Source organism: Meriones unguiculatus, chromosome 19 (genome assembly GCF_030254825.1).
Source record: "Meriones unguiculatus strain TT.TT164.6M chromosome 19, Bangor_MerUng_6.1, whole genome shotgun sequence".
Lineage (NCBI taxonomy): Eukaryota > Metazoa > Chordata > Mammalia > Rodentia > Muridae > Meriones > Meriones unguiculatus.
The window spans coordinates 30,969,486-30,994,929 of NC_083366.1; the positions used below are offsets into that span (position 1 = coordinate 30,969,486).

At 44.8% G+C, this 25,444-nt stretch overlaps 1 pseudogene; it reads right to left on the minus strand.

The window, feature by feature from the left end:
* Positions 1-20,722: 20,722 nt before the first annotated feature.
* On the minus strand, positions 20,723-25,083 carry LOC132649335 (small ribosomal subunit protein eS7-like; annotated as a pseudogene).
* Between the last annotated feature and the right edge of the window lie 361 nt (positions 25,084-25,444).

Below are 25,444 nucleotides of genomic sequence, written 5' to 3' on the forward strand. Positions count from 1 at the left end.
CCCAGGGTGTATCCAGAGATACTTGCACTTTGTAGCTCTCCTGCTCCAGGTCCTTCTCCTGATGCCACCTGGACCCCTCCCATGGCTGAATCCTCTATTTCCTCCTCTTAACTCCTCATTTCCTGGCTGGCAGGAAGTCCAGCCCTACTCTTTCCCCTGCTCAGTGATTATCTGTAAGCTGCTTTATTGGCATATCAGGGGGCAATTGGGGAGCAGAGTTTACACAATATTGAGATGAGAGATTCTCAGAATCAACCAGATATGGGGTGGGGACAGAAACTAGCATTTGAATTACACAATAACCTCATGCCTACACTGATCCTTTACTTTGCTCTCACTGTCCACCTCTTTACTTAGCAGCTGACATATATTCAGGGATACCTTTCCTGTAGGTACTGCTCCAGGTTCTGTGTCTAGCAAAAGAACAAATACATCACCTCTTTTAGTGGCGCTTCTGTTAAAGAGAATAGAGAATATAAAACGTGTTATGTAATACCACAAGAGACATACAGCAATCCCAGAAGGCTCAAAGGGCTGATGGCAGGAAATGTTATTTACTCTGAAAAGCCCCCTTTCTGGGCCTATGAGTTATGGTTTTCTAGATGAACAGAGCTTATAAAATGACTATATGAGCTTATAAAATGATATATATCATATATATATACATGTGTGTATATATATATCATATATATATGAGTTTATTAGAATGTCTTATACACTGTATCCAGCTAGTCCATCAATGGCTGTCCACAAACAGAAGGTTCAGGAATCCAGTAGTTGCTCGGTCCATGAGGTTGGATGTCTCAGATGGTCTTCAGTATACACCAGAATCCTAAAGAAGTAGATTCTAATGCCAATGAAAACACGGACTTGCCAGTAAAAGCAAGAACCAGCATGCCATGGCCTTCTTTCATGTCCTTTATACAGGCTGACACCAGAGATGAGGCTCTGATTAAAGGCGGATCTTCCTACTTCAAAAGATCTAGATTAAAAGTAGGTCTTCCTGTTTCAAATGATTTAAGTAAGGAAAAGAAATCCTTCACAGGTATAAGCAGCCGCTTGGGTTTTAGTTAATTCCAGATGTGTAATCAGGTTGACAAACAAGAATAGCTATCACAAATGCACCCATCGTCAGCTTCACATACAGCCATATCTCCTTATGTGGTGCCTGGCACCAACTTCTGTCTTAGTCACTGTGCTTTTGCTGTAATGAGATGCCATGACCAAGGCAAATCTTCTAAAAGAAAGCATTTCATTGGTTCAGAGGTTTAATCCATTATCATCATGATGGGGAGCATGGCAGTACGTAAGACACTGCAGCAGTAGCTGAAGCTACATCCTGATCCTCAGGCAGCAGGAACAGAGAGAATGGGCCTGACATAAGCTTATGAAACCTCAAAGCCCACCCCCAATAACAAACCTCCTCCAACAAGGCCACGCCTGCTCCAACAAGAACACACCTCCTAATTCTTCTAATCCTTTCAAACAGTTCCAGTTCCACTACCTGGTGATGAAGCATTCAAATACATGAGCTTATAGGGGGAAAGGAGCATTCTTATTCAAACCACCACAGTAGGAAAAAAGGAGGTGAGGTCAGCCATGTGAGAATGTGACAAGCAAATGTCCTAAAGATAGGCAATTGCTGAAAGTCCAAGGCCAGGGTGCTGTCAGGTTTGCTATCTGTTTAAGGCCTGTCTCTAAGAGAGGTCTTTGCATCTCATGTGGAAAAGAGAAAGAGATATTTTTAACAGTATGTTGTACTTTTTTCTTTTCTTGTTATTGATTCTTTGGGAATTTTACATTATGCACACCAACCCTACTCATCTTCCCATTCTTTTGTATCCACCTTTCACCCTTGCAACCTTACCACCATAAGAAAATAAAATAGAATTTAAAAACAAAAAACTTGTTGTGGAAGCTGTTGTGTCATAGCATGTCACACAGCTTTTGTCCACAGCTTTTATCTTTACTTGCAAATATTGATTGCAATGAGTCACTCTAGCTTCTGCTATTGGATCCTCACAGAACTCCTCTAGGATATCCTGTTATTGCCCTGTGTCATGAAGCTCCTGCAGCTTTGGATCTGCAGGACCGGTCCTTTCACATGCTCCAGCAGCTCACAGTGGGACAGATGTTGGTGCAAGCCAACTGGAAGTCCCGGGTCTGGGCCTGAGGTAGCTGAGTGGGTCAGCCTGCCAGTTCCCCCACACCTGCACCACCAGGGTGAGCCCTCCAGCACTGCCTGCTCTCCTGAGTGCTGCAACAGGTAAGGTGGAGAGCCAGCTCCCCCATCTGCTTCAGGTGGAAAGGGATGAGGGTGGGATGGCATGAGGGTAGAAATGGCATTTCTCCCTCGCCCAAGCCACCCCACAGCAGACTAGGGGCAGGGCCAGCTCTCCTCCCCTCATGACCTTAGGCTGGCTCACCTGTTCCTCACCATCAGGGTCAACTGTACTGCCCAGGTGAGGAGCAGGGCCAGCTCTTCTGAGTGTAGTGGCCGTCAAGGGATGTGGCCATCTCAGCACAGTGCCTCAGGCGTCAGTCCAGACCAGGAACATTCCACATGGCCTTTGATGGTAACATGGACCTGAGACATCAACACAGACCCCGGCTGCAACAGACATGGCCAGATATGGCCCTTGGCTGCAGCAGCATGGGCCCCGGTGTCCCCATGGCCTCAGGTGGCAGCACAGGCCACTCAGGTCAGCATGTGCCCCCATCCATCATAGTAGTGCCTATAGCAGGTGCTTGGGTGTCTTTCTTCGGGCCTCTCTGGCCATTGGGACCAGAGAAAGTAAGGAGATAGTCTATAGAAAAAATAACACGATCAACCATTTAACCTGCAGTTTATAGCTGATTTAAAGTCTTTTCCTCTACCCCAAGTCAGGGCCTAACTTACTCTGTAGGTCAGGCTGACCTGAAACTCACTATGTGTCTTAGTTTCTTTTCTGTTGATGTGATAAAACACTCTGGCAAAAGCAACTTAAGGGGAAAAGGGTTTATTTGGCTCACAGTTCCAATTCCAGTCCACCATTGCAGGAAAGCCAAAATGCCAGGGTACTGAAGCAGCCAGTCATATCATATTCAGCCAAAAGCAAAGAACAATTAATTAACGTATGTATTCTAGTTCTCAGTCATTTTACATTTTTATATAGTCCAGATCTTTTCAATTATGCAATCAAGATAATCCCCAAAGGCATGCTCAAAGCCCATCTCGCAGGTAATTCTAGGTTTTGTCAAGAATATAATTAATGCTGATTGTCACACCATGTATTCTGGGATAATCTCAGCCTCACTTCCATTTTTTCCTCGGCCTTCTGAGTGTTGGGTTGCAAGTATGAAGCACCATGCTTAAGTTAATATTTTTTAATTCTGTTTTATAGTCATTCATTCAAGATTTTTTATTAATAATTTATAAGGCTCTACAGACTCGGGAGTAACAAAATACACAAGGGTACATTCTCCTGAAGTATGCAGGTTCTGTGAATAAAACAAAGCACAATGTGGAGTAGAAACATTGGTGCTAAGAATTATGGAGACAGGAAAAAAAAAACAGGGTGGTGGTCTAAAAAGTGAGGGGTTATCTTATCAAAAAGGGCAGCCATATGACTTGGGCTTTCTTGTGATGACTGGGTTCATGAAGGACAGACAGCATAATGAGCCTCAGAGTAGGCAATCTTACTCGTGTGGGGTTCTGGGAGGAGAGGAGTGGGAGCCTCTTTGGGAAGCCTGGGTTTCCCTCCTCACTTCTCAAGATGGAAAAGCAAAGGGCAGCAGAGACCAGGAACTGTAACAGGTGAACCAGGCTCTACATACCCTCAGACAGGATGAAGGGCCTCCAACGCCTGCTGGATTTTTAAGCTGGTAATGCTGTGTACATGTCTATGTGTGGAAGCGCATATGCGTACAGGTCCGCATCCACATATGTGACGACCAGAGGTTGAGGTCAGGTGTCTTCCCTGATCGTTTCTTCACTTTATTGTGTTACTATTCTTTGGCAGTTTCATATGTGAATACAATGTATTTAGACTGTATTCACCTCAATCTTCAACTCCTCCCAGACTCCTTCCATCGTCCTCCTAACTTCATATCTTCTTTTTTCTTAACGCAGAATCTTGTTAGTACTGTCCATATGCACGTGGGTATAGGGCTGCCTACTGGAGCACAGGCAACCTACCTTGGATCATCCCACTGAATAAAATGGACTCTCCCTCCCTCAGTAGTCATCACCCACTGAACTGGCTCCCTAGACCCTCCGTTAACAATTTCTTATGGGATAAACTACCCTCCAACTGCACACGCTGAAGCCCCAAAGTTCCCCAAGATGTGACTGGAGTCAGAGACAAGGTCTTTATGGAGATAATCTAGTTAAAAATGAAGATCAGGAATGATGACACACCCCTCTAATCCTAGCGCTCTGAAGGTTGGGGCGGGAAGATCACAAGTGTGAAGCCAGTTGGCCAGCACGCAGATCTACGAGAAAGCTAACTTCTGTCATCTGAGCCCCAAGGTCTGGAGTAGGTTGTTAGGGATAAGCTGATACACACCCTTAATGCAAAGCAGTTTGTCAAAAAACTCCATTCTTTATACTCAGTTGAAGTCTGGAGTAGAAATGGAAAGCAAGTGCTTCTTAAGGAGGAGAGGTTTGCAGAGGATTCTGGGAGAGTAAGAGCTGAGCACGTGGATATGCTTGTGAGCCCAGGGGCTGGTCAGATGAGGGAGGGGAGAGAAGGAGAGTCTCGTCACTAGCATTTGCTCTATAGACAGACACAGGTGGGTTCTGGAGTTCCATAACGTCATCATAGCATTCTCTCCTGTTTGAAGGAATAATGTCTCCAGTTGTTGAAAAAGGAACCAGAGGTTCAGGGAAAAGATGTGAGTGCCTCACAGTGAGCTCCAGAGTGGAGACTCATGCCCAAAGCCATGAGTTCTGACGATGGCAGACTGAGGTGGCCTCCTGGATTTGCTCTGCTTACCCTGTGCCTGTTATTCAGCTCCTGACCCTCAGGGCCTGGATCTTCCTAGGAACAAATGACCAGGTCAGTCCTTGACCTGTTGGTTTTATGTTACAACTTTCTGAAACCCCTGGGGGGCAGGGTTATGTCTTCCTTCCCATTCTGTAGTCACTACATCACTTGAAATGGGCACTGTTGAATGTTTGCCAAGTAAATCAATAGGAACCCTTTCTTTAGTTCCTGCGAAAGTAGGAAGAACACCTATGAATTCTTTCAGAAACCCTTCCAATGATGGCCTAAAGATGATTAGTCAGTTATTCATCAACTTCGCAAGGTCCACTGCTGCCCCTCTAGCCATTTCTGGCTTGTGTTATTCAAGAACAAAGTCACACATTCCCTAGCTCCTTCTGTAGTGGAAGTACGCCTGTCACTCCAGTTAAACCCATCTGCTGAGGCTTTCATGGTGCCAAGACCTGAAGAGGCTCTCAGTGCAGGGCCTCATAGCAGCAAGAGGACCATTCACTAAGGGCCGTGTCTTCACTGTAAAAAGATCTGTAGAGTCACTCAGAATGTATAGTAACATACACAGCGTGTGCCTATGAAGAAATACCACCACACTGGAGCCCGGAGAGATTAGCTCTGGGGTTACGAGCAGGTGCTGACCTTGCGGAGGGCCCTGTTTGGTTCCTAGCACCCACAGAGTAGCTTACAACTGCCTACAATTCCATCTCTAGGAGATCTGACGCCACCTTCTGTCCTCCAAAGACACTGTGCTTATGTGTACCAACCCAATCCACACATAGACACACACATAATTAAAAATATAAATAAAAGATTTTTTTAAAAGTCACCACAATGTCGTCTCAAAGTAACCTAACCACTTCTTACTGTCCAGGAATGACCCAAGACATCTGGCCTCTACCCAGACCCATGCATCTAGCTCAAAGCTGCGCCCTGCAGTTTTGTGTTTTCTCTCAGCAAGGACCAGCCCAACAAAGCCAAGGCAGCTTCAGGGACATCCACCTCTGCAGGGGCTCTGAGCTCAATTTAATGCTGCACTCTTTCCATCTTGAGGTCCTTGATACTTCCTGCACCAGGGGCTCTTTCTACCACTGGGCGTGGGATAGCCTTGTCACTTACTGCACTGGCTACTGATCACACACTGCAGGGACTCTTCTGCTACAGCTGCTGTGATTTACAAAGACAGAGAAGATGTCTCAATGCGTGTTGAGAGCCCGCCTTGTCAGGCAGGGCCTCCCAGTGCTTTCATTCACTGAAGTCACAAGAGAGGCCACCGGGAGCAGCAGGATGCGAAGTGAGCTCTGGAAAAAGACTAATAAGCAATGGCAGGGGGTCCTACTACCAGAGCAGAGCTGGGCCAAAGCCAGAAAGCTCTGCCCAATCTTGCTATACGATAACTGGGAGCAGGGCTCAGGCCCTGGGGAGCAGGCACTGGCAAAGAGTGGCCGAGGCACTCAGAGACCGTAAAGACAGAGCCAGGGTTGGAGGAACAGAACCTCATCTCAGCAGGTGGGTCAGGCTGCAGTGAACTCCAGCAAACATGGAAGAAAAGTCATTGATCTGTGTATCCCCAGGGCTCCCGGAGGGCTGCTGAGGAAGGCCCAGAGCCTTCCGACACCACTATCACTATCCGTGCGACAGCGGCAAACTGCAGGCAGGGAAAAGACGGTGCCAGGAGGCTGGATGGACAGGTGAAAGGCTTTTCACTGGAGTTCAAATACTCAGGGTTAGCAGCCCTGGTATCTGATTTTTGGTTTTGTTGTTGTTCGTTTGTTTTTTGTTTGGTTGGTTGGGTTTGGTCTTGTTTTGTTTTGTTTTGCTGCTATATAGTTTTTGTCAAACTCCCAGAATTTAAGATACAGCTCATCTTCAGTGTTTGTGCTAAAATTAGCACTGCTCCACCCCATCTATCTCTGTCTTCTCCTTCCCCCATCTCTCTCTCTCTTCCTCCTCCTCCTTGTGAATAGTGTCAGACCAGGGCAGAGACGCACATATGTATACATGCCCAAACTCGTCCCTGTGTGCCTGGGCATCCCATCTTCACTATCACCTGATTATAAACTATGGAGTCTTCCTCAGCTTCTTTGCCTGTACTCGCTCACGTGTTCACACACCTCTCTCGGTAGCGTGAACATTGCCCTTGATCCCACTGCCGTCTTTCCCAGCTAGACTCTGGCCTCTCTGATACCTTCACACGCATGCCTTTCAGTGAGCTACATTTCAAGGATTCTCCGACCTCTATAGGAGTGAGACTGTCAGTCAATACTCACTGCAATTGCACTTCAAGGCCTGCAAATCTTATGACCAACCCCCTTACCCACTGCATCACACATCTTAAAATCCATCCACCTATGTGTAAAAGCAACAGGAGGGAGCTTCGGCCAGAGCCCGGGACTTGGTCACCTGCTGAGGAACCTTTGTAAACAGGACAGGAGCGCACCATTAGTTCTGCCAATGTTCACCAAGACGGCATCCTGAGGCCATACCAGGATTCTGCCCAGGCTGTTACTTCTTCCTCAGTTTGGGTGGCCCTGCTCTCTTTCTTGCCTGTTAAAATCATTCTTGGGGCTAGAGAGATGATTCAGAAGCTAAGAGCATTTGCTGCTCTTATAAAGTACCCCAGTTCAATTCCCATATCCAAGCTAGGCAGTTTACAACTGCCTGTAATTCCAGCTCTAGAAAATTCAATGCCGCTGATGTACACTGAGTTCAAGTACACATACCCAATACAGATACACACACATATATGCATAATTTAAAAATAGAAAGACATATGCATACATATATACATACATACATACTCATACATAAACATATGTAAAATCATTCTCCTCTTTCTGTGATCTTTCTGGACTTGTGAAAGCAGATGCATCCTCAACATGCAGAATGACACCAGTCAGTTTGTGCTACGGAAATGCTCCAAAACCAACCACATCATTCATTGGTACCAAAGTCCATGCATCCATCCAGATGACTGTAGCCAAAGCTGACAAGGTCACAGACAGGTTTAATGTCCAGTTTGAAACTTAAGCTCTCTGCAGGGCCATTCATAGTACGGGTGAGTCAAATGATTCTGCTCTCTGACTGACAAAGAGGCAAAGACATCATCTCAAAGAATTTCTGACCAGCAGAAATTGTGGAATCCTTGTCATAAATAAACAAATCAAGAAAATATTCTCACCTCCCAAGTCACCCACTGTGACTTTGACCCTGATCCCATACAAATCCCCTTCTGGGACATCAGTTCCTTAGTTTCTATGATGACATCACTACTACCAGGTATGTGACTCTGGGCATCCTTCTTGACTTCATTCACAGTCTTAGTTTCCTCACCCTGAAAAGCAAGGATGATAATAATATTAAAATTGGACAGATGGCTGCTGAGGAGTCTAGGTAAGAGTTTGTTCTTCAACATCTACAGCAGGGTGAGATGCTCTCTTCAGTTTCTTAGCTCCTACCTGTGCTTCATTCACCCTGTGGGTTTTGCTCTGGCTGTCCCGTCTCCTCATTCCATCTGTGTTCTCTGGTTGATTTTTCATTTCTGGGGCTCGGGCATAGTCATTTGTCTTTGCACTAGTGTTGCCTGGCAGAGAGCTTTGCTCACAGTCGGTGTGTAATAAATATTGCTTCGCTGCATTTCCCTGCTGCACAGCCATAGGTGTCTTGGAATGAGGACTGGAGAGCCATCTCTCTCCACACCACTCTTTAATCTGTTCTAGCTTGTTCAGGATTCTGGATGCCAGACAGAGAGCCCACAGACCCAGCCACACACTCAGTGTTCTTTCTGTTGGGGGAGTGGGAATGAATTAGTCAGGGCTCTCCGGAATGTATAGACTGAATCTATATTACCAGGGGGATTTATTACATTATCCTACACAACACAATCTGGGCAGTTCAACGGGACTGCGTGTGTGCTGGAGAGGCAGAGAATGAGGTAGCCGTTCGGTCCACAAGGCTGGATGTGCCAGCAGTCCCAGCAGGACACTTAACGACTGGAGTGTTCTTGGGGAGCCAATGGTCTTCAGTTGACATTGGAAAGCCAGAGAAACTGAGTTCAGATAGCAGCAGCCATGGCTACAGAGTAGATGCACTCACCTGGAAAGAGCGAAAGTGGGCAGACAGAAGCTGTAGCTTTTCCCCTCAAATCTCTTTCTGCTTGGGCTGCTGCCTGAGAGGTCCGGACCACCACTTTAGGAGATCTTCTTCCCCACCCTCGACTACTAATCCCTCCTGGAAATACTCTTCCACAGGTGTGTCTCTTAACTGAGCTCAGATCGGATCAAATTGACAGACACGCCTAACGGTTGCAGGAGTAATGCTTAACCCCAAACCTGAGCTTCTGCCGGTCGGAGAGCAGAATAGAGGCAAGCGTTCCCTGGAATCCGAGGGATGCAACCTCACCCAGTCTGCCCTGGTCAGACCTTTCTCGTTGCCCAGGAAGGAACTTCAGCAAATACTGTGGGCCACCGAGGTGGGGGCCCGGTAGCAAAGAAGCTGCCTAAGAAGAGAGCTCCATCTAGGAAGAAGGCAGAGCTATGGAGGCAGGGGTAACGGCAGTGTCTGTGCTGCCCACTGTTGCTTTGTGATTGGTTGGCACGTACCGATTTTCCTTTTCTTTGTTTTCGTTTACATTTTAGTTGGAGCAGCCCAGCCGAACTCCAGTCTCGCAACTATCTCCCTGCATCAGCCTACCAAGCACTGGGCACGTACAGCTAGGTCGTAAGACACATCTACCCTTAGCGATTTCAGAAGCCACCACACCAATTTCCACAGTGACTGCAGCAGTTCGCAGCCCCACCAACAGCGAATGAGGGTTTCCAGCTCCCCACATCCTTGCCAGCATCTGCTTTCAGTTCCTACTGTACCTTAGGCATTTTGAGTGGGGTGAGATGAAATTCCAAAGTAGTTTCATTTGCCATTTCCCTAATAGCTAAGCATGTTGAAGACTTTTGGGGATATTTCGTAGCCATTTTTATGTCTCCTTTTGAGAACTCTGTTCAGAGTTCTGTAGCCCATTCTTTAAATTAGGCTTTTATTTTCTTGACTCTGCTTTGAATTGTTTTTATATTCTAGATATTAATCCTCATAGGATGGAAGATTCCTCGTACTCTTTGGGCCTCCTCTTCCCTTGTTTCCCTTGTTGCTCAGAAACGTTTTGGTCTGATGGGATCCCGTTTATCAACTGTTAGCCGTAACTCCTGAGTGCATGGAGTCCCGCTTCAGAAAGCTCTTTCCTATTCCGTATTTTGTAGGGTACTGTCTGTGTTATCGTCTGGTCGCCTCAGTGTTTCAGGTTTCACACTGCGGTCTCTGGTCCATTTGCAGTTGATTTTTGTGGTGTGTTACAGATAATGGGTCTAATTTCATTCTTCTGCATGCGGACACCCAGCTTTCACAGCGCCATTTGTTAAAGACTCTATCTTTTCTCCACTGTGTATTTTTTTTTACATCTTTGCCAAATGTTGGGTGTTTGCAGTTACATGCATTCATGTTTGGTTCTTCTGTTTTGTTCCATTGTTTTGCATGTTCTGTTTTTTTACCAATACCATGTTGTTTTTATTACTATAGGTTTATAATACAGCTTAAAATCTGGTATGCTAATCCAGATATATAATCCAGACAGATATACAATCCAGATAGATAATCTGGTATATTAATCCTAAATATTACTTTGACTACTCAGGGTCTTTCGTGGGTCCACAGAATTTTGGGATGGCTTTTTTTCTATTTCTGTGAAGTATGTTGAGAAGACTCAGCATCCTACCCCACAGATTGCTCAGCCATGTTCATTGTTGTTCTGTTTACAATAGCCAGGCAGTGGAAACAACCTAAATCTCCTCAACTGATGAATGGGCAATGAAAACATGATACATATACACTGTGAAATATTATTCATCATAAAGAAAAATGAAATCAAGAAATTTGCAGTCAAATGGATGGAACTAGAAATGTCACCAAAATATCAAGGTAACCCAGATCCAGAAAGACAGACACCACATGATCTCTCTTATTTGTGGTTCCTAGCACCCCAAGTGAGTATATTATCTGAAGTAACCTCAAAAGCCAAGACAGGACCGTTAGGGGAAGACCTTTTCAAATTACTCCCCTAAGAATTCTATTAATTTTGTACTCTCAAGTGCAAGTTCATTATGTTTGCAGTTCTTTTCACCGGGCTTTTTCCTCCGGTGCCTGGTGATGCCTGTGTACACTCTCATTTCATTGGTGAACTGCTGGGCTAGTCACATTTCTGCTGCTGTGTTAAAATGTCCTGACCAAGAGAAAGTTCAGGGAGAATGCGCTTGTTTTGGCTCACAGTCTGTCATGGCAGCAGAACCATGAGAGCTGTCTGCCACGCAGGAAACAGGCTGGCCATATTTCACCTGCCCACAGGAATTAGAGAGAGAACAGGAAGGAAGGCCAGGCTATGAAACTTCAACGCCTCCCCCAGCAACAGACTTCATCCAGCTCCTAAAATGTCCATAACCTTCCCAAACAGTGCCACCATCTGAGGAGCAAGTGTTCAGGTGTGGAAGATCTCCCCTCTCTCTCTCTCTCTCTCTCTCTCTCTCTCTCTCTCTCTCTCTCTCTCTCTCGTTGTTGTTGTTTGAGACCAGATTTCTCTGTGTAACAGCCCTAGCTGTCCTGAAATTTGCTTTGAAGACCAGGCTGGGCTCGAACTCACAGAGATCTGCCTGCCTCTGCCTCCTGAGTGCTGAGATTAAAGGTGTGCACCACTATACCCAGCTGACATTTCTTTTTCAAACTGCAGCAATAACCCATATCCGGGCCACTCCAAAGAAGGGGAACATGTTTGCTTCTACTCCAATTTGTTGCACCTTAGCAGGTGTAAGAGGAGAGTCTGAACCACTAGACGTGGTACCCAGGTCTCTCTTCAGTCACAGAGCGTGGCTGGGGCCCTGCTCTCTGCCCCGCCAAGTTCTCAGTTACCACTCCCGTTTAGAGACAAGGGCTCCTGACTGATACTGTTTGGACAGAAGGAAAAAAATAAAAACGGTATTTTAATAGGGCATGGAGGCAGGGCAGAGGTACTTTTGAGGCAGAGCCTCATGTAACCCAAGCTGATCTTGAACTCCTGACCCTCCTGCTTACCACTCCCAAGTGTTAGGATTACACGTATACAGCACTATGGTGGTACTGGGGATAGAACCTGGCATCTACAATGAACTAAATAGGCACTGTACTGCTGAGATGCCTCCCTACCCATTTTAACTTTTATTAGTGTACATTCATTGTACAAAAAATAGGTTCAAGAATGACATTCATGTTTAAGAACATCATGTACTTTCACTGTATTTATTTTCATCACCCTCTCTTGTCTTCCTTCCCCCTTCCTGTTTATTCCATTCTTCTTCCTAAATATTCCTCCTTCAACTTTCATGGTGTGTGTGTGTGTGTGTGTGTGTGTGTGTCTACATATCACCCAGATTCCACAAGAGAAAAAAAAATGTTAGTTGCTTTCTGAATCTAGTGTATTTGGCTTAATAAGATCTCTAGTTATATCCATTTTTCAACAAATGGCAGCATTTTGTTCCTCTTGATGACTGAATTAAACTCTATTGTATGTGTGTATACTACATTTTCTCTATCTGTTCATTTGCTGACAGGCACCTAACTTGTCTGTAGAGCCAAAGTAAACATGAATTTGCCAGGATCCCTGTGGTATGCTGACTTAGTAATCATTCGGGTATAGTCCCAGGAGTGGAATAGCTGGGTCAAATGGTCATTCTATTTTTAGTTTTCTGAGGAACCTCCACACTGATTTTCTGAATAGCTCATTGACATTACCCCACACACAGTATAAAAGGTTCCGTCTTCCCTAGCATCTTCTCTAGTATTTGTGGTTGTTTGGTTGGTTAATGATAAGCCTTTGGTTTTGAAGACAGTGGGCAAAGCCACACATACACACACACACACACACACACACACACACAAATGTTCTCTAGGGCCTATGCTGTATTAGTCTAAGAGTGGGTGCTCATTCCGGGTATTACTGTGCTGAGCTGAGCCTGAACGCTGGACTCCAACACACAGATATCCTCTAATCAGTGTGTGTGTGTGTGTGGGTGTGTGGGTGTGTGTGGGTGTGTGTGTGCACGCGTGCTCCTGTGCATGTGTTTCTTCTAAAGGGAACGCTCTGGTTCTTTAAAGAAAGAAAAAGAAGAAAAAAGCTTTTGGGGGGAAAAGATGTAGCTCAGTTGGCAGAGGGCTTGCCCAGTACACAAGAAGCTCTGGGTTTGATTCCCAGCATGAACTGGGTAGGTCACACACACACACACACACACACACACACACCTGTAATCTCAGTACCCAGGAAGTAGGAGAATCAGAATGTCATGATCAGGCTTGGCTAGGTGGTGATTTCAAGGCCAGCCTGGTCTACATGAAATTTATCTTCCAGAAAAAAAAAAAAAAAAAAAAGGTTTTAAAAAACACTTTTAAAATGAGATTTTTTTTTTTCTCAAGTGGGGGCTGGTCTGGAAGAGGGAGAAGGAGGGGAGGAAAGGAGAAATAGAAGAGGAATTAAGGAGATATTGGTACCGTCCTCCTTTCAACCTTTTTCTGGACACATTTGATGGCAGCCTGGCTGGCTTTTGAAAGTATCTGAGAGGCGGCAGTGGGCTCCAGTGAGAAAATCCAATCTCTGCTCCTCCAGAGAACTCCATTAGCAAGCTATTTCAGCAGCGGCTTCACCTGAGAGAGGACCGCCAGCAGCCCAACTCCTCAGCGAGCTCTCTGAAGCAGCTGTGTCCCGCTTCTCAGCCTTGACAGCGCTTCCTACTCCTTCCGCCTACTGGAGTGTTCTGGAGAGAGACATCAGTGCAGACGCTGCCTCCCTCCCATGCTCTACCCCAGCAGCAGAGTGGAGCTGGATGCCCTTGTTAACGCTCTCTGCAGGTTGAGAACGTCCTGAGAACAGAAGGGGAGCAGGAATCCTGCCCTCCGAGCAAAATAGCATGGCTCTCCAACACAAAACAGAGTCCTAAGAAGACTGAGAAGAAAGTTAGTACGTCTCCACTCAGAAATACAAATTTACATAACGCAAACAAATACCAAATAGTTATTAGCAAAATTTTACAGCAGCAACTCGAGACGATTACATTTGTGTAGAAGTTTTTGAAAAACTCAGAGTTCATTTTCCCATGAAACAAGAGTTATAAATACATAGAAAGAAGCCATTGATGCCTCTCTAACGTTGAGCCTGGAATCCGCTTCAGGGAATGTGTCCCCAGAGACTAGTGCGGTGGAGAAAAAAAGAACCAAAGATAGCCAATGGCTTGCTGTCGTTAAATTCAAGAACTAAATACTGATCACAAGCACAGAGTGAAATATTTCAAATTTATTTAGAAAAATGAGTGCTTCTGCAGATATCAAGAGTGGTTGTGACACAAAAGAGATGGCTCGATAGTTAAGACATTGGCTGGTCTTCCAAAAAAAAAACAAAACAACCCTGTTTTAAGACCCGGAAACCACAGGTCAGCCTGCAACTCTCTGTAACTTCAGTCTCAGGAGTTCCATTACCTTCTTCCGGCCCCCGAGTGCACCGGGCACACACTTTGCGCACACATATGCAGGCAAAAATAAAAATAAATTTAGAGCTGGAAAGATAGCTCCAAGTGATAGTGGTTAAGAGCATTCGTTTCTCTTGCAGAGGACCCAGGTTTAGTCCCCGGCACCCACATGGTCATTCACAGCCATCCGTAACTCCAGTCCCAAGGAATCTAATGCCTTTTCCAACTCCCTAAGGCACCAGGTATGCAAATAGCACACACGCATTCATGCAGGCATAGGTCATAATTAGAAAGGGGACCACAAGAAAGGAAAAGAGGTTGAAGAAGTGGGGAAGCGCTAATAGAATACCCGTGACATGAAAACAGACCAGAGGTGAGTGGGCAGGTGAGGAAGTGCAAAGAGGAAATCTAGATATGGAAGAAAATGGTGGGAGGAGGACCAACTAAAACAAATTATGCCGAACCAAATTATGTCCTAATGAAACCTAGAATTCCGTATGCTAAGGTTAAAAAACATTAATTAGAAATAGAATAAACAAGCCAGGTGGGGTAATGCATGTCTTCAGTCCCTTGGGAGGCAGAGGCAGGTGGAGCTCTATGAGTTTGAGGCCAGCCTGGTCTACAGAGCGAGTTCTAGGACAGCCAGAGCTGTCCTAGGATAAATAAATGAATAAACAAACAAATAAATAAACAAATCATCTCCTAAAACAGACAAATACACAAAGGCGTTTTTAACATTCTGCTTTTTAATTGTGTCTGTATATGTGATATACAAGAGCCATGGCACCTGTGTGGAGGTCGGAGGACAACCTGCAGGACAGAAGTCAGTCCTCTCTGTCCTCCATGTGGGGCCTGGGATCAAACTCAGGTGAGATCCTCAGGCTAGGGTGGCAGGAACAAACCTACTGAGCCATCTCAGGCCCCACATTCTTCTTCACAAAGGCAACAGTCTTGCAAGCAGGTAACAAGCTCAGCACAGGGTCTCCTGAGCAGCTGCTCTCTCCTCTGCTGTCATGTTAACCATCCAGTCCAGAGGACGAAGGCCGTCACTCCTGCTGGCCACAAAGACATAGCAAGAGGTGCTCACAATGACTACATCGAAGGACAATCCTGTGACCTGACCTCTGCTATGGCCGAAAGAATGAGCCTCAGGGAGTAGGTAATTTCCACTCAGAATCTTTATGTTGAAGTCCTCACACCACAGTTCAGACTGTGGTGTTCTCAGAGCAGGGTGAGTGAAAGATTATCAAGTGCTGAGAACACAGCACAGTGGCAGAGCACTTGCCTAACGTGAATGAGGCACCATCTCTGTTCTCTCCTATTCTAAGAGAGTACTCTGGCAAAGCAGCTTAAGGGAGATACGGTTTATTTTAGCTCACAGTTCAAAGCACAGTCTATCCCAGTGGGGAAGTCAAGGCAGGATGAGCTCCAAAGAGCTGGTCACATCATATTTACCGTCAGGAAATAGAAAGAGGTAAATACTGTTCAGCCCAAGAAAAGGTCCCACCTACAACTTAAGACGGGTCTCCCTACATCAGTGAGCAACACCAAGGCATGCTCAGAGGTCCAGCTCCAGAGGGCTCTAGATTCTGTCAAGTTGACAATTAACACTAACCATCACAAGTTCAGTTCCAGCTACACACACACACACACACACACACACAGCTGAGGACATAGCTGAAGGGGGTAAGGTGTTTTATAAGCATAAGGGCCTGAGTTCAATTCCCAGAACATACGTAAAGAGCCAAGCATGGTGGTACATACTTGAAATCGCAGTGCTGGGAAAGTAGAGACATACAGATGCATAGATCTTCCTGGCAAGCCAACCTAGCCTACTTGATGAGCTGAAATCCAGGCTCGTGAGAAGCTGCCTCAAAACACACGGTGGACAGCCCCTGAGAAATAATACCCTCCAGCATCCACATGAATGTGTATGTTACCTGCACACGTGTGCGTCCAAACATGCATACATACACACACACACATATGCAAATTACTGAGCTCACGCCCCAATTCAACATTGTGGTGGCAAAACGGAGCTTTGTGGTGAAACAATGGAGCACAGTAATGTCACACTGCAGTGCTTTGACAGCAAAATAAAGCACCGTGGTGGCGCACGGCAGCATTGCTATGTCACAGTGCAGCCTTGTGATAACACAGTAAGCGCTGTGAGGGCGCAGAATGTGATTAAACAGTGGCGGGTTGTAAGGAAATGGCGGAACTGTGATGTCACAGTTCAGCATCATGGAGCTACAATATAGCACCATCATGAAGACACATGCAGTGTCGTGATGGCAACGTGAGGACAACCTGGTGTCCATGAAAAAGAAGAAACTTTGCAAAAGGTTGTCCCGTTTGTTTTGATCTTATTTGGTAGGAATGATACATGTTATTTTGGTTGATTGGTCGGTTAGCTGGTTGGTTGATTTCTTGGTTGGTTGATTTTTTTTTTTTTAAAGACAGTTTCATACAGCCCAGGCTGGCCTCCAACTCACTGTATAGGTTGCTGGACTTGAACTCATGGTCCATCTGTTTCAGCCCCCAAAGTATTGGGGTTATAAGCATGTCCCACTACATGCAGCTACATGCTCTAGAAAATCTCTCCTCTATCAGGAGGAAAGGCCATTAGCTTAAAACCTTTCCAGCTGACAAGCTAAAGCTTTGACTATGAAATGTTCATTGTGACCAAACAAGCAACAGTTCTTTAGACAGAAAGGCAAGTGCAAAATTTATAGATGGGTTGTCGTCTTAGGAAAGTCCTCTGTGTTACTCAGGATTCTCAAGAGGAACATAACTTATAGAATGAATGAATATATATATGAATGAATGAATGAATGAATACACACACACACACACACACACACACACACATATATATATATGTGCTTACAGGCTGTGGTCCAGCTAGTCCAACAATGGCTATCTACCAATGGAAAGTCCAAGAATCCAGTAGTTGTTCAGTTCACAAGGCTGAATGTCTCAGCTGCTCTTCAGTGTAGGCCTGAATCTGGAAGAAGGCTCTAATGCCAGTGAAGGAATAAAGTTGCTAGAGAGTCGGCGGGGGGGGGGGGGCGGTGGAGGGGGGAGGCAGGCAAAGAAGGAACAAGCTTTCTTCTTCCATGTTTGTTACATAGGCTGCCACAGAAGGTGTGGTCCAGATGAAAGGTGGCTCTTCCCACCTCAAAAAATCTGGACTAAAAGTGTGTCTCCCCTCCTTGAAGATCTGGATTATAGTGCCAGGCAGTGGTGGTGCACCTGGGAAGCAGAGGCAGGTGAATCTCTAAGTTCGTAGCCAGCCTGGTCTACGAAGTGAATTCCAGGATGGCCAGGGCTACCGAGAGAAAGCTTATCTCAAAAAAAAAAAAAAAAAAAAAAAAAAAAAAAAAAAAAGATAAGTGGGTCTTCCCACTTCAAGTGATTTAGTTAAGCCAAAACCTCTCCCAGTTGTGCCCACCCATTTGGGTTTTATTTACTTCCAGATGTCGTCAAGTCAAGAACTGCCTCTTAATGGAACTTTTCCTGTAAGGAGTGTCAAAGTGCAGTTTATAACAATTCCCTTTCAAGATCTTAATTGGTCTTATTTTTTCACCTCCATAACCGGATAACACAACATTCCACACACTAGTGTAACTGTTGTAGGGAGGAAAAACTGGAGAAATAAATAAAGAAAATAGTGTACTGGTCATTTCAAAGTTACGCTCTTGTAAATCAGGGACAGAAGCAAGGGCAAGGATGGAATGGTTGTTCTTTGGGTCATATCTTTGTGCGTAAGAATTAGGAAGAATGGGGATTCATCACCACGCCAGCTGAAAGCAGTCCATGGGGAATTTGGCTGTTCTCTCTCATTTCTCCTGACTTCTGGGAAGGTTAGATAAGCAGCTTAGTTTCAGTTTGCTGATGTAGAACTTTAGCATGAGTGACTCCATTGTTCTTTTTAGTCTCATCTGTTCAGTCCCAAATGATGGTCTCCTGGAGTATTTATTTAATGGGACCTTGGGGAACTGTCTGTCAACCATTTATTCCCATTCCGTATCATCAGTGGAATCGATATCCAGGAACAGTATCCAAATAGTTGTGGAATGGGAGATAACTTGGATCTGTGCAGGTACGTTCACGGAGGTGAACTTACTGGTGCAGGAGAACTGTGAAAGCCGTTGTGCCTCAGGGCATCACCTAAGCTCCAGTCTCGGCAAGTCCCTCCTCTGCTATCACTCACCCTCTGTCCCTTTATGTTTCCTCGCTCCCTAGAACATGCACACCACTCCCACTCCAGCACTGAGGTAGGCACGAGCGTAGGCGCAGGTACACAAATGTACACATATGTCCTCGCTCCAGTCCACTCACATCATCCACAGACTCTGAAGAAAATTCTCCCTCTCTGATGAGAAAAAAATCTTAAAATTTGGAAGATACTTTGCATTATCACTGCTGTTCTACACACACACACACACACACACACACACACACACACACCTTCCAAGAATGTTCCAGATGTAGTACTAAGTCATCTCAGACTTAGTAATAAGTCCAACTGGGGTCCCATCCCTACTGTCAGTGGACAGAAAGTTGGCTGACTAGAAGGTGAGGCTCTGTCTTGCACTAGCTCCTATAATCAACAACTCCAATCTTTTAATCTACGTTTTCCACAACTCCCTTGTGCTTCACTCTACTGACTCCACGTTGGTGCTAGACAGGAGCAAGGGCGAGCTGCAAAGTTTCCTTCTCTTTTCAAAATAAACCTCTGACTTAGAAATGAAGATTGTTTTGGTTTGCACGTGAAGCGTGTCCTAGATTTTACTGTCAGCTTGGCACAACCTAGAGCCGCCTTGGGAGAAGGACTGTCACTTGAAAATGTGCACAGATGATGCTGGGCATGGTGGTGCACACCTGTGATCCCAGCACTCTGGGAAGCAGAGGAAGGCAGATCTCTGTGAGTTTAAGGCCAGTCTGGTCTACAAAGCAAGTCCAGGACAGCCAAGACTACACAGAGAAACTCTGTCTTGAAAAACAAAACAAGAAAGAAAGAGAGAAAGGAAGGAAGGAAGGAAGGAAGGAAGGAAGGAAGGAAGGAAGGAAGGAAGGAAGGAAGGAAAAGAAAGAGAGAGAGAGAGAAAGAAAGAAAGAAAGAAAGAAAGAAAGAAAGAAAGAAAGAAAGAAAGAAAGAAAGAAAGAAAGAAAAAAGATTGCATAGACCAGACTGGCCCATAATATGTCTATGGGGCACTATCTTTGACTGTTAATTTTTTTGATTTTTCAAGACAAGGTTTCTCTGTGTAACAGCCCTAGCTGTCCCGGAACTCACTCTGTAGACCAGAACTCAGAGTCTCACCTGCCTCTGCCTGGGATTAGAAGCATGTGCCACCACTTCCAGGCTTGACTGATGATTGATGTAGAATCTGGGGCCATTCCCTTGGCAGGCAGTCTTGGACTGTATAGTGCTCTTAGGCATGATCCTGAGAGCAAGCCAGAGTATGAACCCGAAAGCAGTATTCTTCCAAGGTCCCTGCCCTGACTTCCCTTCATGATGAATTGTGACCTGAAAGTGTAAGCCAAATAAATCCTTTATCTCCGAGTTGCTTCTGGTCCGAATGTTTTATCACAGCAACAGGAAAGCAAACTAGAACAGAGTGTCTCCCCACGAGGCTCATATAAATGTCTGATCCTCAGTTGGTGGCACTGCTTTGAGAGGGGACAGGATGATGAGGATGCTAGTTCCATTGATGAGTTCAGAGCTGAATAGGGTATCAGGAGGAACTGGGTCACTAGAGACACCCATAAAAGGCTGTATCTTGTCCCTGGTCATCTACACTTCTACCCCCTCCCCCCCCCCCCTCTACATATCCTGGCCAACATGAAGTTAATAGCTTTCCACTCCTCTTTTTGCCGTGTTACAGGACAGAAAACAGTAGAGGGACATAACCACAGACTGAGACATCTGAAACCGTAATCCCACATTAACCTTTCCTCCATTAAGTTACTTTCCTCCAGTATTTTTTTTTTTTTTACAGTGATAAACTAGAAAGGATATTCTGCTCTGCTCGTAGACCGGTGCCTTGTCCAGCAGTCCTCAGAGAGGCTTCTCCAGCAGCACATGGGAGTCAGGGCAGAAACCCACAGCCAGACATTATGTAGAGTCTAAATCGGAGGTCTCCCTCAGGTCCCTCCCCTCAGAGCTTGGAGAACCCTGCAGAAGAGAAGGAGGAAAGATTGGAGGGGTCAAGAGGGGATGGAGGACACCAGGAAAACATGGCCCACTGAACCGACCAAGCAGAGCGTACATGGGCTCACAGAGACTGTGGCGCCAAGCACAGGGTCTGCAGGGGTCTGCACCAAGTCCTCTGCCTGCGTGTATGTTGTGGCTGTTAGCTTGGTGATTTTGTGGGGGCTGCTAACAGCGTGAGCGGGTGTATCTCTGACACTTTTGCCTGTTCCCGGGACTTTTCCTCCTGTTGGGTTGTCCTGTCCAACTTCGATGTTAGGGCTTTTGGCGTGTTTGCTTGTTGTCTCTCGGAGGCCTGCTCTTTTCTGAAGGGGAGACAAAGGAGAGGGTAGATGGGAGGAGGAGAGAGCTGGGAGCAGTGGAGGGAGGAAAACTGCAGTGGAGATGTAGTGTATGAAAGGAGAATGTTATTTGTGTATTTCTTATTTATTTATGTATTATTTACTTAGTGTGAATGACACTTTATTCAGTCATTCTCTTTACAAGTGAAACCCTGAAAATTCAAAATCAACACTGTTGCCCATGTGTGCTCCATGTTGTTCTGCTGCACTTTGTCTAAATGAATCTTTATGAGCCCGCTGCCACCCGGAGACACACAGATCCTCTCACCCACAATTTCACCCGGAAGACCAAGGCCTCAAGGATGGCATCGTGCTCTGCCATCAGGGGAGAGCTTCAGAGCGCTTTTGCTTAGCTTTCATACAGCTCTAAACTCGTCTGAGCAAAGACTACATGCTTCCCATTAAATTTTTTTTCTCCAATTCATGAACTGGCTGGACTTTGATCTTCTGGAAAGATTTCTGCTGAGGAACTGATACAGAAGTTATAATAGCTTTCCGGACCACCAGCTTCAATTTCCTTGGCCACGGTGATGTTGAATTCCTTCAGCTTAGCCTTGAGATCTCAGTTTCTACAACTCAAGCAGCGCCTGAGAGATGCCAGACTCAAACTCATCCGACTTCTCACCAGTGTGATTCCCAATCTTAGTACTTGAGTTGAACACGGGCTCCTTCTTACCGAGTGCTGGTTTAGAAAGAGGAGAATCTAGTCCAGCATGCCTGTGATCCCAGCACTCAACGAGGCACAGGAAGGAGAATCTCTGAGTTCAAGGCCACCCTGGTCTACAAAGTGAGTCAGGACAGCCAAGGCTAAACAGAAAAACCCTGTCTCGAGAAATCAAAGACAGAGACACACACAGAGGGGATCTATTTTCAATTAAAAAAAAAAAAAGAAGTAAAAATGCTTTGATATTGAAAAAAAAATCCTCCCCGATCAAGAGTGTAAAGTACCTAGACGGTTTCGTAACATCACACACTCTGGACACTTTGTGAACTAATATGCATGGAACCAGAAGAAGAAAGAAGTTCTGTTCTCTTCTCAATAATTCAAGTAATATACGATACTGCTAGCAAGTGGAGAGGTTGTGAATTGTGTTTTTGTTCATGGTTTACCTAAATCTGTTTCTTCACAATTTCTCTCACAGGAAAGATAGATTTCCAGGTATCCAGCTATAGCTATAAGTTTGTTATGTAATTTTTGATTATATGGTTCTTTCTCTTTTCAGGGTGAAGAGCAGACTCTGAGTAAGGAAGCTGGAAATTGATTTATGAACTTGAGCATACAAGCCAGCAATGTTCTCATTATACTTTGGAGATGCATCCTCAGATGATCTGGACAGTCACCTTTGTCACTCTGTGAAAGATGGATTAAGGAAGGACAGAACTTCAGAGCTCACGTAATCCACTCAATGAAAGGATGCTGGCCTGGCAATTCAGATGCACCCAGAGACAGGCAACTCACAACTGCTAAGTAAATGTCTTCTGTGCCTCTGCTGAGTCTTTGTCAAAGGGAGTTGCCCACATAATTATTTTTCCCTTGGAGCTCTTGGCGAGACCACCCAAACTGAGGGGCAACAAGAAAGATGCTTATCCATAAGTCTGCTCTCCCCTGGCATCAGATATTCCCCAAAAGCTTGCTCTTTAGCAATTAAGAGATTGCAACCCTTGTTTCACTACTGTTTGTTAGGCCAGTGTTTTGAGTCATTCTTGTATGCTTTGGGATGTAACTTAAATTAAGATCTACTTTTTTTTTTTATCACAGCAGTCTACAGCTTCACTTATTAAATTGTAATGGCTCTAAGTTAGCTATGATAATATCTGTTATGTATAGTCATCCCCAATTAGAACTAATTTGTACAATAAGCTCCTGTTTACAAAAAAAAAAAATTACAGTCTACTAGGGTGAGAGGCCTAAATAAATCATTTTGACAGGATGCTACAAGGATCATGATAAAGTTCAACTCATTCCCTTGACTTTCTTAAAACAATGTGTCCAGGAAATCTCTCAGAGGCATTAGGGCCTCGGACATCAAGGGGGGAGGGAAGTGAATGAAGCCAGTCATTTGCCAGAGGATCGCTCGAGGATCCTTAACCAACACCCTTCATCATTCTTAACCACTCAGGTGGCACAATTAATGAGAGGCCTGCTGGACTGCTTAATTGAAATGATCCAACTGTAATTAGCACATTTATTAGTTTAACCTGAATCAATGCTGCTAAAGCCTCTGGAAAGACTTTAATCTCAAAGATAAATTAAGACCTTCCCACACTTCTTCATTCTATCGGGATATCTATTCTTACTTCTTGGTATAAATCACTAGCAGGGCCCTCAAAATATTCCAATCAGAGCAGATCTCAACCCATCAGAAGAAATGTAATTAAGTTTCATTGTGAGTTGTTTTTCTGAGGCTTCCTGAAATCCCAAAGGAAAGTCTAGGAGGAGCCGTTTCCCAGCCAGGACCAGATCTGACAGACAGTGACAGGAAGGAGGTGCATTTTCAGAAAAACTTACGGCAGTGTTTTCCAGCCACATCCTGCCTGGTGTAGCAGAATAGGGCAGGTGGCCAGGTCCCTACTCTCCACCATCACTTGTTGCCTTTTGCCTCCTTCTATCAGGCCACACACAGAATCAATCAATATCTAGTTGCCTAGCAGGTTTTTTTTTTGAGCTTATCGCTCCAGATCCTTCATTTGATGGATGCATAATATTGATCAAATTGCCTGAGTGTTGAAAAGCTGTTTTCTGTCGCAGTTTGATGAGTTACCATTTTCTGCCAGATAAAGAAGTTTCCACAAAGCAAGAGAAATTACTTTTCTGGGATCTGCCCTTGGTCTATAGGAACAGACCCATAGTTAAGAGGCTTAAAGTGGAAACAGCAAGACAATTCAGGCTTGGCTGGGGACTGTGCTGCTTTTGACAGAGAATTCCTCCATTCTATGAGTGTTTTCAAAAACCACTATTTCTTTTTGTAGGAAAGAATATTTAAAAGCATTCTTTGGAAACTTCGAAGTAAAATCTATTAAATACCTAAGATGTGGTCTTTGAATAACGCTAAGTGAGAAATAACAGTTTTCAAAAGATACAGCTACCAAGGTCTGATCTATTTTATGATAAATGTCCACTTATCCAAAATGTTCCTGAATTCTGAGATTAAAAAAAAAAAAAGATTTCAGCAGAGATGCCAAAAGATACAGGCTCCGGCGATATGCTTTCCTCATTTTCATATTTATAGTTACTTTCTCCAATAGCAAGAAGCATATATAACAAAACTACTAACCCAAACTAGTGCAAAAATGTTTGCTAATTAGGGTTTACTATCTCTCGAGGCTACATTTCCCCCCATGCTGCACAATGGAGAGATCTTGAGTGTAGAGTCCACTGGGGTCTGAGGAACACTCCCCTTAAAGAATCACCACCCCAGGCCACGTATATAGAGGGTTTCTACAATCTCAGAAATTGCCTTCCTGCCCTCACGCTCGCTGCCCCGATTAGCTGGGTGTCAGCTTGATACCAGTCAGCATTATCTGGGAAGAGGAAATTGGGAAGTGTCTTCACTGGGTTGGCTGTAGACAAGTCTGCAGGGCATTTTCTTCATTACCAATTGATGAGAAAAGTCCCAGCTCAGCGTGGGCGCTGTCACACCTGGGGAGGTGTATAAGAAAGCTGGCGGAACAAGCCAGAAGTAGTAGCCACTTAGCAGGGTTCTTGTGGTCTGTTTCATTTCCTGCCTTGAGCTCCCATCCTGACTTTCTCGCATGACAGACTATAAACTATAAGCTGAAATAAACCTTTTATTCCTTTTTTTTTTTCAACCTTTTTTCCTTCAAAAAAAAAAGTTGCTTTTGTTCATGGCATTCTTATCACACCAACAGAAACCTAACTAGAATACTTACGGTTCTGAATGTCATGAAATCCTTCAGCCTGTACTTGAACTTAGTATGAATGAAATCATACTACTACTTGTCTGTCTGTCTAGGTTACCTGGCTCAACAGATGTGGATGGCATTTGTGCAGCCATGTCTATGAATTATTCATTTTTACTAGTGAATAATATTCCATGGCATGAATATTGTACAATTTGCTTACCCAAGTTGTTGATGGAAACTGGTTTTGCTTTTTTGTCTTGTTTTCAATGGGCTAAGAACACTTAATGTGAGATCATCTCTTACAAAATTTAAATATTTGTGTGTGTGAAGATGTGTATATGTCGGACAAAGGTCAATGTCAGGGGTCTTCCTTGGGAACCATCACCTTATTTTGTGTGTTCTACATGTGTTTGTATGTGCAGTGAGCACAAAATGCATGTGAAGGTGCAGATACACGTATGGACACATGCACATGGTTGACATCAGACATCTTCAATTGCTTTCTACCTTATT